Source organism: Pelobates fuscus, chromosome 1, assembly GCF_036172605.1.
Source record: "Pelobates fuscus isolate aPelFus1 chromosome 1, aPelFus1.pri, whole genome shotgun sequence".
Classification (NCBI taxonomy): Eukaryota; Metazoa; Chordata; class Amphibia; order Anura; family Pelobatidae; genus Pelobates; species Pelobates fuscus.
In genome coordinates, this window is record NC_086317.1 from 247,126,151 (window position 1) to 247,137,204 (window position 11,054).

General features: G+C 40.4%; 1 pseudogene; it reads left to right on the top strand.

The window, feature by feature from the left end:
- The first annotated feature begins 2,036 nt into the window (after window positions 1–2,036).
- LOC134614157 (eukaryotic translation initiation factor 3 subunit I-like) lies at window positions 2,037–10,272 on the top strand (annotated as a pseudogene).
- The last annotated feature ends 782 nt before the right edge of the window (window positions 10,273–11,054 follow it).

The window sequence follows — 11,054 nt, forward strand, 5'->3', positions numbered from 1 at the left end:
TAACATCCCAGATGGGGTGCACAACACATATTGCATACACACATTCATATTTTCGCTTGTATGCCCGGGAAAAGATGCTCTCGCTATTTTAAGAATTGTTTTTCTGGTCACTTAGCAACCGCTTGACACGTCAGCACGCACGCATCACGGCCAATCACGTTAGGTCACATGATCGCGGGTGCACTTCCGGGTATACACGTCGGAGGTGAGGGATTTGAATCACGATTGGTGAGTACATTACTGTTTGTCTGTATATATTTGATATTTTTGTGGGGATACATTGATCCTGAGGAAGACCCTAAGGGGTCGAAACGTTGATCGGATGATGTAAACCTTGTTTGGACAATAAAATAGTGACTTTTTTTCGTATCAAGTCCTGTGAGTGCATCTCTTATCTTTTTGTATATATATATATATATATATATATATATATATATATATGGACAATATAGGCACCTAGACCACTTCAGCTCATTGAAGTGGTCTGGGTGCAGTGTCCATGTCAGTTTAACCTTGCAGTTGTAATTATTTCAGTTTTTGATAAACTGCAGGGTTAACTCCACCTCTAGTGGCTGTCTACCTGACAGCCACTAGAAGGACTTCTGAGTGGTTAGGCGATGTTTGGTTGCCTAATTTACACTGGACGTCCTCACGCTATGCATGAGGACATCCAGCCAGGGCCGGCGCTACCATTAAGGCGAATAAGGCATTCGCCTGGGGCGCCGGCCTCTGGGGGGCGCCCACCGCGTGGTTTCCTGGTGGGCTGCCCTGCTGCTGTCTGGGGATGCTGTGCTGGGTGAGCAGCTCCTTAGCCACCCCCCAGCGCAGCCGTTCAGCTGCTGGGCTCCCTCTGCAGCCGATAACCTGCTCAGTGAGTGGGGTTTACTGTAACCCCATCCCCCGAGCAGAACAATGTGCTTCCTGCAGGCTGGGGGAAGCCGGGATGTAAACTGGTATCCTGGCTGCCCCCTGTCTGTGAACACAGGAAGCACTCGGAGGGGAACAGGAAGCAGCCTGTGCTCACAGTGCACGGCTCCCCTGCTCCCCCAGCAGCAAGAAAAACAACATCCTGGATCCTGCTGCCTGGACCTCTTCACAGCACCCAGGTATGGCATGGGGGGTTGTTTATAGTATGAATGTTTGTAAATTGATGTGTGTGTGTTAAATTACTGTGTTTGTGTGTGTAATTAAAGTGTGACTATATGTAGAGTGGTGTGATTTTGTGTTTAACTGACAGTGTGTGTGTTTTAATGAGAGTGTGCAAGTGACAGTGTGTGTGTGTGTGTGTGTGCAAGAGACTGTGTGTTAGGGAGAGTGTGCAAGAGACTCTGTGTGTTAGGGAGAGTGTGCAAGAGACTCTGTGTTAGTATGTGCAAATGACACTGTGTGTGAGAGTGTGCAAGAGACTCTGTGTTAGTATGTGCAAATGACACTGTGTGTGTGTGAGAGTGTGCAAGAGACTGTGTTAGGGAGAGTGTGCAAGTGACACTGTGTGTGTGTGTGTGAGAGAGTGTGCAAGTGACACTGTGTGTGTGTGTGTGTGTGTGTGTGTGCAAGTGGCACTGTGTTGTGTTAGTAAGAGTGTGTAACTGGCAATGTGTGTTGGTGAGAGTGTGTAGGTGACACTGTATGTCAGTGAGAGAGTGTGTATGTGTGTGTTAGTGAGAGTGTGTAAGTGACACTGTGTATGTCAGTGAGAGTGTGTAAGTGACATTGTGTATGTCAGTGAGAGTGTGTGTGTGTGTGTGTGTTAGTGAGAGTGTGTAAGTGACAATGTGTATGTCAGTGAGAGTGTGCAAGTGACAATGTGTAGGTCAGTGAGAATGTGTATGTGTTAGAGTGTGTAAGTTAGTTAGAATGTGTAAGTGTGTATGCCAGTGAGAGAGTGTGTGTATTAGTGAGATTGTGTGACACTGCAAAGGTAATTATTGCAATTTTTAAAAAACTGAAATAATTACTGTCCTGGGTTAACGTTAACTCCTCTAGTGGCTATGCATTGAGACGTCCAGCGTCACGCAAAACCTAGTGTCTTGGAAATGCCATTAAGGAGCGAAGGCGGACCCAAGCCAGCACAAAATACATGCTGGACCCAGGTAAGTGACAGAAGGGGTTTTAACCCCTTCTGCACCACAAGGGGGGTGCGTTTAACAGAGGGGGAAGCTATAGTGCCAGGATAAGTTTTTTTCCTGGCACTATAGTTTCCCTTTAATGCCTACTCAGTGCGTCTCTTTCCCTAAATGTCTCTTCACTGTAATTCAGAGTTTAGTGAATAAACATCTAAAGGGAATGTAGTTGCATTCATGGGGGGGGGGGGGGGGCAAAATGGATTGTTGCCTAGGGCGGCAAAAATCCTTGCACCGGCCCTGCATCCAGCGTTGCACAAAACCCAATAGGAAAGCATTATACAATTATTTTCTATGGGGGAAGTTCTAATGCAAGTGTGGTGTTTGCCACACATACACATTAGGTCCCCTCACCCCCCCACCCCCCACCCCCGAGGAGGAGGAGCGGAGGTGGAGCCTGAACTAGCACTGAGGGACATCGGCACTGGAATCAGGTAAGTGACAGAAGGGGTTTTTAATGCCGCGGAAGGGGGGCACTAAAGGGAGTGACATTTCGAGGAAAACTATTTTGTTTTCCTAGCACTATACAGTTGCAAGAAAAAGTATGTGAACCCTTTGTAATGATATGGATTTCTGCTCAAATTGGTCATAAAATGTGATCTGATCATCATCTAAGTCACACCAATGCACTGTGAATGTTTACATGGTGTGGTCAATAAAAACATGGCAACATTTAATTCTTTGTGTGTTATTAGTTTAAGCAGATTGTGATTGTCTATTGTTGTGACTTAGATGATGATCAGATCACATTTTATGACCAATTTGTGCAGAAATCCATATCATTCCAAAGGGTTCACATACTTTTTCTTGCAACTGTAATTTCCCTTGAAGGTAACATTACACAATGTACTAAAACTCTACCAGTTTAAGCAAAACCAGTCCACTACTGAAACTGCCTGTATCTGTATTTGGTTGTTGGGATTTGTTTCCTGGATACAAGTTATTGCTTTGCTTGCAATTTTCTAGATCCCTACAATATACCTGATTTCTGGAATAACATTTTCTAAATGTGAGCCTCTGCTGCCAGTTCTGCCCTTGGGGAAGAGAGGTTCTGACCTCTTCCAGTTTATCCTTTGATACTGCAAGCAATGATTTCCCTCTTCGATCACCATTGGCCATAAACATGCTGCATTGTGCGAATGTGTGCTTGTGTTTTGCACAGGCTTAGCTCCTGCGATCATGACATAAAGACAAAAACAAAATAAAACTTTTTACACTTCAGACTTACAATACTTTTACTGGTATAATCGTTGTTTCTGTCTGCTACAGTTCAGGAAAGTCATGGAACACAAGGTCTTAGGTAAGGGCTCACAAAAAAAGAAACTCGGACGTGTGATTAGACTTTCAAATATATTTAGGTAACAAATCTGCTAGGATTAGACTTCCAGTTCCGGAAAGTGATGTTGGAGAACGTTGGCAGTGTACGTGGAGCTTCATAAATGATGTGATAGCTACACAAGGGCCGCACTGAACGACACATTGATGGATGCCCTTATAAATTGTACAAAGTGGCTCTCCTCCAAATACTGGCAGTAAAGCTTTTCTAGACCACTTGCCTCTTCTCTTCTGCTCACTGTGATTGGCTGAAGACACACACTGCTTCTATCAGCAAAGAACAGCGTCTCATCTACCTTGAGAGGGAGAGAGAGAGGCTGAAAAGGCCTAGTGTAATACAGAGTGTTGAAAAGCTTTGCTTTCTTTTACATAATCTCTCCTGCTAAATCTTTTGAATCCAAAGACCTACACAAGGATCTGAACACCCACCACTCTGACTTGTTAATAAATTCACCATTTTCGTAATGGTCACTATATACGGGATTAGATGCTCTTCTTTCAGCCCTTATTTTTCAGTACATCCTAAGCTTAATGTTTAATAACATAATCCTCAAAAATACAAATAAAATTGAAAAAAATATCATTAAATATTTTATTTGAGATTGGATACACTTCTTTCAAGTTGGTTGAAAAATGAGCCAATAAGTCCTCTCATAAATAAACAAATTGGAGATGAGTGGTATATGAGGGCACCCAATATCACACTATTTGTGCATGTGAGGTGCATGTTGTGTGACCACGCTTAAGAAGTGTGAAACACAGGCATAGAAAAACATCACCTTATGCACAATACTAACTCATGCTTCTATTTATTTAAATTTCAAGTGTATTAACTAAAGCTATAATATGAATTAAACTTGTTCATGCATCTGGAGTGATCCTATTACACATTATAATTATCAAACATCCACTTTTTAAAATGCAATCTACAGTTGTATTGCAGTCCTGCAATGCATATTTCCAAAGAGTGCATATTTAAAGAATAATCAAGGCACTATAATAATGTTGCATTATTTTATCCGTGAGAGATGTCTGTGTGTTATATTCTATTCAATAAATACGATTAACCGTTACTACTGGATTAATGTCTCTTGTCAGCCATTTATATAAGCTTCTGGGCCGATATCCCAGGACAACTGGATCTTATTCACTTTGCGGTGGGGTGAGAGGGTTTTCTGACAGCACCTAAAACCATTTATATATAATGGCACATTCATAAAGTGAACTGTTCTGAAGGTGCTCATTTAAGAGATTTGTTGTTCTATATGTGAGTGCAAAAAGGCAGGGATGGAGCCAAGTGCTTTATTGTTTGAGTTTGACAGCTGTTTTGCATTCAAATAAAGTAATAGTATATATAATTTTCTCCTTTTAATAAAATGTATTATGTATTATTCACCCCTACTTTCAGTACATGATTCTAATTATTTTTTATGCTATGATTTAGAAACCTTGATTTTAAAATTGGAAAAAAATATGCTATACTCTCCCTTGCATTTCACCAATTAATCTGTATTGGAAGAACACCAGACAACGTCTTCCTTCAAGATAGTGATGAATGTCATTGTCCTTAAAGTGTATCCATTCCAGAAGTGATTGAGTTAAATTTACTACCCTCCATAGCTTTTGGCTATAAGATGCCCGTTCTCAGCTGGCTCCTTGCCTCACTGCTTCTTTAATTAAGAGTAATGTCCAGCCAGCTCCAACTAATTAGGAATCCATTAGGTGATAGACATTGGGGTTTATGGGCAATGACACCTAAGGTGTCTCCAGAAACCTCTCAAGGGACAATGGCATTAGGACTTTCAGAGTCAGCTGCTCCTACCTTTCCCTTGAGACCAATAGATTTGTGACACTTAAACACACAACATATCATGGATGGAATACAGAGTGTGCTTCCCTGTCATTTTCTTGATGTGTGCACTCTCCACTTCAAAAACCAGGATAAAGAGAACTTATCATGAGAAATAACTATGCTTTAAAATAGGCTTAAGAGTACCATTTTGGATATACTGATTCATTTTGAAATGTTTTCATTGTACACTGCACACAGCATAGATAAGGAGAGTTATTATTATGTAGAAGGAGTGTGGGAGAGCTTTATCAAAGTGTAACCAACCCTTTTCCGCTAAAATTTCTGTGATTTTTTTTTTGTGGCGCAAGTTATTAAATCTGTCGACTTTTTTTCATCTATTCCTTTTTTTGCATTCTAAACATCATTTTTGAATATGCACTATTTTGCCACAGAAGGAAAGGAACATTTCAGCAACTTTTTTTTGGTGGCATTTTTTTCTGTCGCTATAATTCTGTTGAAATTCATTTTTCAAAGCAGTTTGATACATATCTAATTGCATATCATAATGTATGCAAATATCCCCTCACTGTAGAAAACTGATAAAATAATTGTTAATTTTACTATATAATAATATAGTATATAACAAAATTTAAAAATTGTAATGCAGATAATTTTCCAGTTGTTGTTTTGGCCAAAAGGTATGTGCAATACCCTTATCATGACATGCGCACAGTCGTTATTCGGCATGTGTGCAATTTTTTCCCACACCCCAATAACCACAGACACCATATTTCTGTTGGAAATATAAAAAGTCCACAGCTTTATTTATTATAATAAACAAGATAACAAGCTGGGGTCATTGCCACATAGTGTTAATTTACTAACATCCCCCACCGTACATAATTACCCCTGGCAATGACCCCGTAACAATAACAATATATAACATCATAAATAACAAATAATACATAACACATGGCCTACCAAAGAGGCCCCATATCCATACGTTTTTTAACTCTAGGGGTGTACCGAGACACCCCTACACCACCAGGTTCGGAGCCACCGATGAGCTCGAACCTACAGACCACTTAACACTCCAGTCTAATCCAGCCTAACTTTAGCCTAACCACTTGATACTCCTCCTACATCCCAATTACCCAAGCCCTAACCCGCCGCTGTGACCAAACGGGAACTCCTAAACCACAGGGAGGGTGGGAGGGACAATTAACAGGTAAGTGAAGGTTCTGTTAAAATGGCCACTTTTCTAAAATGGCTGCTTAATATACCCCTTATTCCTCCACCCCCTTTACAAATTAAATCCACCCCTTTTTATTAATAACTCCCCTACTCCCTGGCTCTGTCAAGGCCCACTCCCCTGACTACGCTGTTCCATGGCTTCAATTACTCAAATCATATTTTAGTGAAAAATCCAGATTTTGTTATTTTCTGTTTTGAAAAACAGCCTGACATTGACTTACTGTCAATATTCCTTTTCTACTACTCAATAGAGGTGGACTAATGCCTTTACTACTGCAGGCATCTACTATGAAATTAACCCCTTCATTACGACACTTTTTGAACGAACAAATATTAGCATAACATTTATTTGAAACAGGGGATGCATAGCTAGCATATAAACATACCTAAAGTGAGGAAAAAAATATTTGATCCCCTGCTGATTATGAACATTTGTCCACTAACAAACAAATGATCAGTCTCTCATTTTAATGGTGTATTTTAACAGTGAGAGACAGAATAACAAAACAAATTTAGAAAAACACGTGTCAAAAAAGTTATAAATTGATTTGCATGTCAATGAGTGAAATAAGTATTTGATCCCCTATCAATCAGCAAGATTTCTGTCTCCCATGTGTCTTTTTTTATACAGGTAACGAGTTGAGATTAGGAGCACTCTCTTAAAGATTCAGATTCAGATAAGATTCAGTTCATTACCTGTATAAAAGACACCTGTCCACAGAAGCAATCAATCAATCAATCAATCAAATTCCAAACTCTCCACCATGGCCAAGACCAAAGAGCCGTCCAATGATGTCAGGGACAAGATTATAGACCTACACAAGGCTGGCATGGGCTACAAGACCATCACCAAGAAGCTTGGTGAGAAGGTGACAACAGTTGGTGCGATTATTCGCCAACGGAAGAAACACAAAATAACTGTCAGTCTCCCTTGGTCTGGTGCTCCATGAAAGATCTCACCTCGTGGAGTATCAATGATCATGAGAACAGTGAGGAATCAGCCCAGAACTACACGGGGGCATCTTGTTAATGATCTCAAGGCAGCTGGGACCATAGTCACCAAGAAAACTATTTGTAACAGACTATGCCATGAAGGACTGAAGCACCTGCAAGGTCCCCCTGCTCAAGAAAGCACATGTACAGACCTGTCTGAAGTTTTCCAATAAACATCTGAATGATTCAGAGGAGAACTGGGTGAAAGTGTTGTGGTCAGATGAGACCAAAATCAAGCTCTTTGGCATCAACTCAACACGCTGTGTTTGGAGGAGGAGGAAAGCTGCCTATGACCCCAAGAACACCATCCCCACCGTCAAACATGGAGGTGGAAACATTATTGTTTGGGGGTGTTTTTCTGCTAGGGGGACAGGACAACTGCACCGCATCAGTCGAAGTCTCAGTCGAAGTCCCTCAAGGTTCGGTTCTTGGTCCCTTTTGTTCTCTCTCTATAATGCCTCTCTTTGCAAATTCATAAATTCATTTGGATTCCATTACCAAATGTATGCTGACGACACCCAGATATACCTCTCCTTCACTGAACTCTCCCCTGCTGTCCTACAACATGCCTTTCTTCCATCTCTGGTTGGATCTCCTCCCACTTTCTGAAACTCAATCTCTCTAAAACTGAGTTTCTTATTTTTCCTCCTCATAACACCGATCCTCCTCCTTCACTCTCTCTGTAGGTTGATGGTACCTAGCTCAGCTTATCCTCTCAAGCTCACTCTCTTGTCCAGTCTATTGCTAAAACCTGTTGATTCCAGCTTAAAAACATTGCACGCATATGCCCCTTTCTTAAGCAAGATGCTACCAAGGAGCTTGTTCATGATCTAGTAATCTCTCGCATGAATTACTGTAATTCTCTCCTAATTGGTCTCCACAGAAGCTGTACTGATCTTTCTCTCCTGTCACTTCTCTCACTCTTCTCACACCCTCTGTCGATCCTTACACTGGCTTCCTGTACCCTACAGGTGTCAATTTCAAATACTAACCCTTAGCTATAAATCTCTAACCAACTCTTACATTTCTTCACTGAATCATAGGTATGCCCCCACTCAGTCTCCCTGCTCTACTGGTGACCTTCTCCTGTCTGCTGCTCGCATCCTTACTGCAGATTCATGCCTGCAAGACTTCTCACGGGTGGCTTCTTTCCTTTGGAACAGCCTGCCAGACTCGCCCCTAGTCTTCAATCCTTTAAAAAAAGTCCCTCAAAATCCATCTTTCAGGATTGCTTATGGCCTCCAAGAGTAACTTCTATCTCTCAATCCTTCCTCTTGCTCTCTCCTAAAGAGCCACTCTCCACTCTCACCTCCAGTTCTGCTATTTTCCCACCATGTCTATTTGCTGTCTCCCTCAATACCCTTCCTCTTGTGTTTTTATACTTCACCTCCTCTAGACTGTAAGCTCATTTGAGCAGGGTCCTCAACTACCCATTGTTCCTGTTACATTTTGTTATTGTCTCATTTGGTAAATTCCCCTCCTATTGTAAAGCGCTGCGGAATAAGCTGACACTATATAAATACCAATAATAATAATAATAATCTATAATCTCACAAAATTTTCGTGTATAGATTGCTTTGCAAAAAAAAAACTAAAATGTATAATTATGTAAATGTGCACAATTTTTATTTTTCACTTATTTCTTCATCCTTTAGAAAAAATATCTGGGAAATGAAAAGTTTTAATCAGTATATAGAGTATTCTTTATAGAGTATTACCTTGTAATATTTCACACAGGGTCTGAAGTATTAGTATAAAAGCAAACATTTTATGTTTCTCAAATGCCGTAGATGTGACAAAAATAGATCAATAAAAATAGTCAAATTCCTTGCTGCCAGATTTATGCAAGAACACTGAAGGCATTACTAGCACTTTAGCTTACTAACAATAGAAACAGAATGTAAAAAAAAATGTCTACATTTGAGCATAATGCCCACATACAGTAAGTTAAATCATATATTTCTAAAAGAAATGTACTTAAAACTGATATAGCAATCTTTATAAATCTGTGAACTGTTTATGTTATACTGACAGTGAAATGGCAAAGTCCAGTCACTCCTCTCCACCTTTCTGACTACAGGAATAATCTGACCCACTAAAACCTCCTGTACTGTTTGAACAGAGAGGGTAAGCTTACATTTTAAGCAAATTTACATGCATTATATCAGTGGCTACTGGCTTCTGGCAGCACATGTGTTCCACAAAAGGTTGCTTATCATTACTAGAGTACAAATGAGGGTGAGTGAAGCTTTATAGGCTTTGACTTTGGAGGCAACATAATCATGTTTTCGACAGACAAGCAGATGGGATATCAGTGTTTTGTGAGCTTTATTGCTCTGCGGGATCCTGCCCAAATTGAAGATAATGAGCCTTATATGAAAATCCCATGCAGTGAATACAAGATAACCAGTGCTGTGTGGGGCCCTCTTGGTGAACATGTCATTGCAGGGCACGAGAATGGAGAACTAAACCAATACAGTGCTAAGTCTGGAGAAATTGTCAACACTATCAAAGAGCATTCTAAGCAGATTAATGACATTCAGAGCTCCAGGGATATGACTATGTTTATCACTGCATCCAAGGACTGCACAGCTAAGCTATTTGATACTACAACACTGGAACATCAAAAATCTTTGTACAGAGAGACCAGTTAACTCTGCTGTCCTGTCACCAATATATGACCATGTTGTTTTGGGAGGTGGACAGGAAGCTATGGATGTGACCACAACATCAACCAGGATTGGGAAATTTGAGGCCAGGTTCTTCCATTTTTAATTCTTCTTTGTTATCTATTTATATATTAAAGACGATTTTATGTATCTATGCACTCAGTTATTTTACTGCAATTTTAATTAGGTTGTGAGATGTACCACAGATTTTATTTTCATACAACATATATATAGATTTTTAACATAATCATATATTTGCATATATTATTCCACATATAATTTATTTGTGGTATTAATCAAGGTGTCAGTTGATTGAAAGGCATCCAATGTAACGAATTCGCTACCACAGGTGACTTCTACTTATGTAAAGTTTTGTGTTGCCTTGTGGAAGCTGTTCGAGTGCCAATATATATCCTTTTAATTGTACTGTTTATTCATTCATTTATTTATTTGTATTTATTCTATTAATAAATTATGGCATTTATGCATTTATTTGGTTGCTAAATCAGTCATATCTTGTTTGCCTAGGCATTTAGCGCCCTCTTTTGTTTGTATGGTTCTTTTCACACTTACATTATTGGTTTAGATTTTGTCATTATAGGCTTCTTTGGAGTGTGCCTATGGAGTGGCAGCTTTTTACCTTGGCATCCTGATTACTTGGATCTACCTATATTGTGTTTTTTTAAATGTATATGTGTTTGTATGTGTATCTGTATGCAGTGGCGTACACACGACTCATGGGGCCCCGGTTTGATCCGTGGGCCCCCCCCCGGTTTGATCCGTGGGCCGGGGCCGCAACACATGGTGGCAGGCACCTGGTCGCAGGGCTGTGACCCCTGCGGCCGCGGTATGTACGCCAGTGCATGCAGATACACATACACTTAGAGG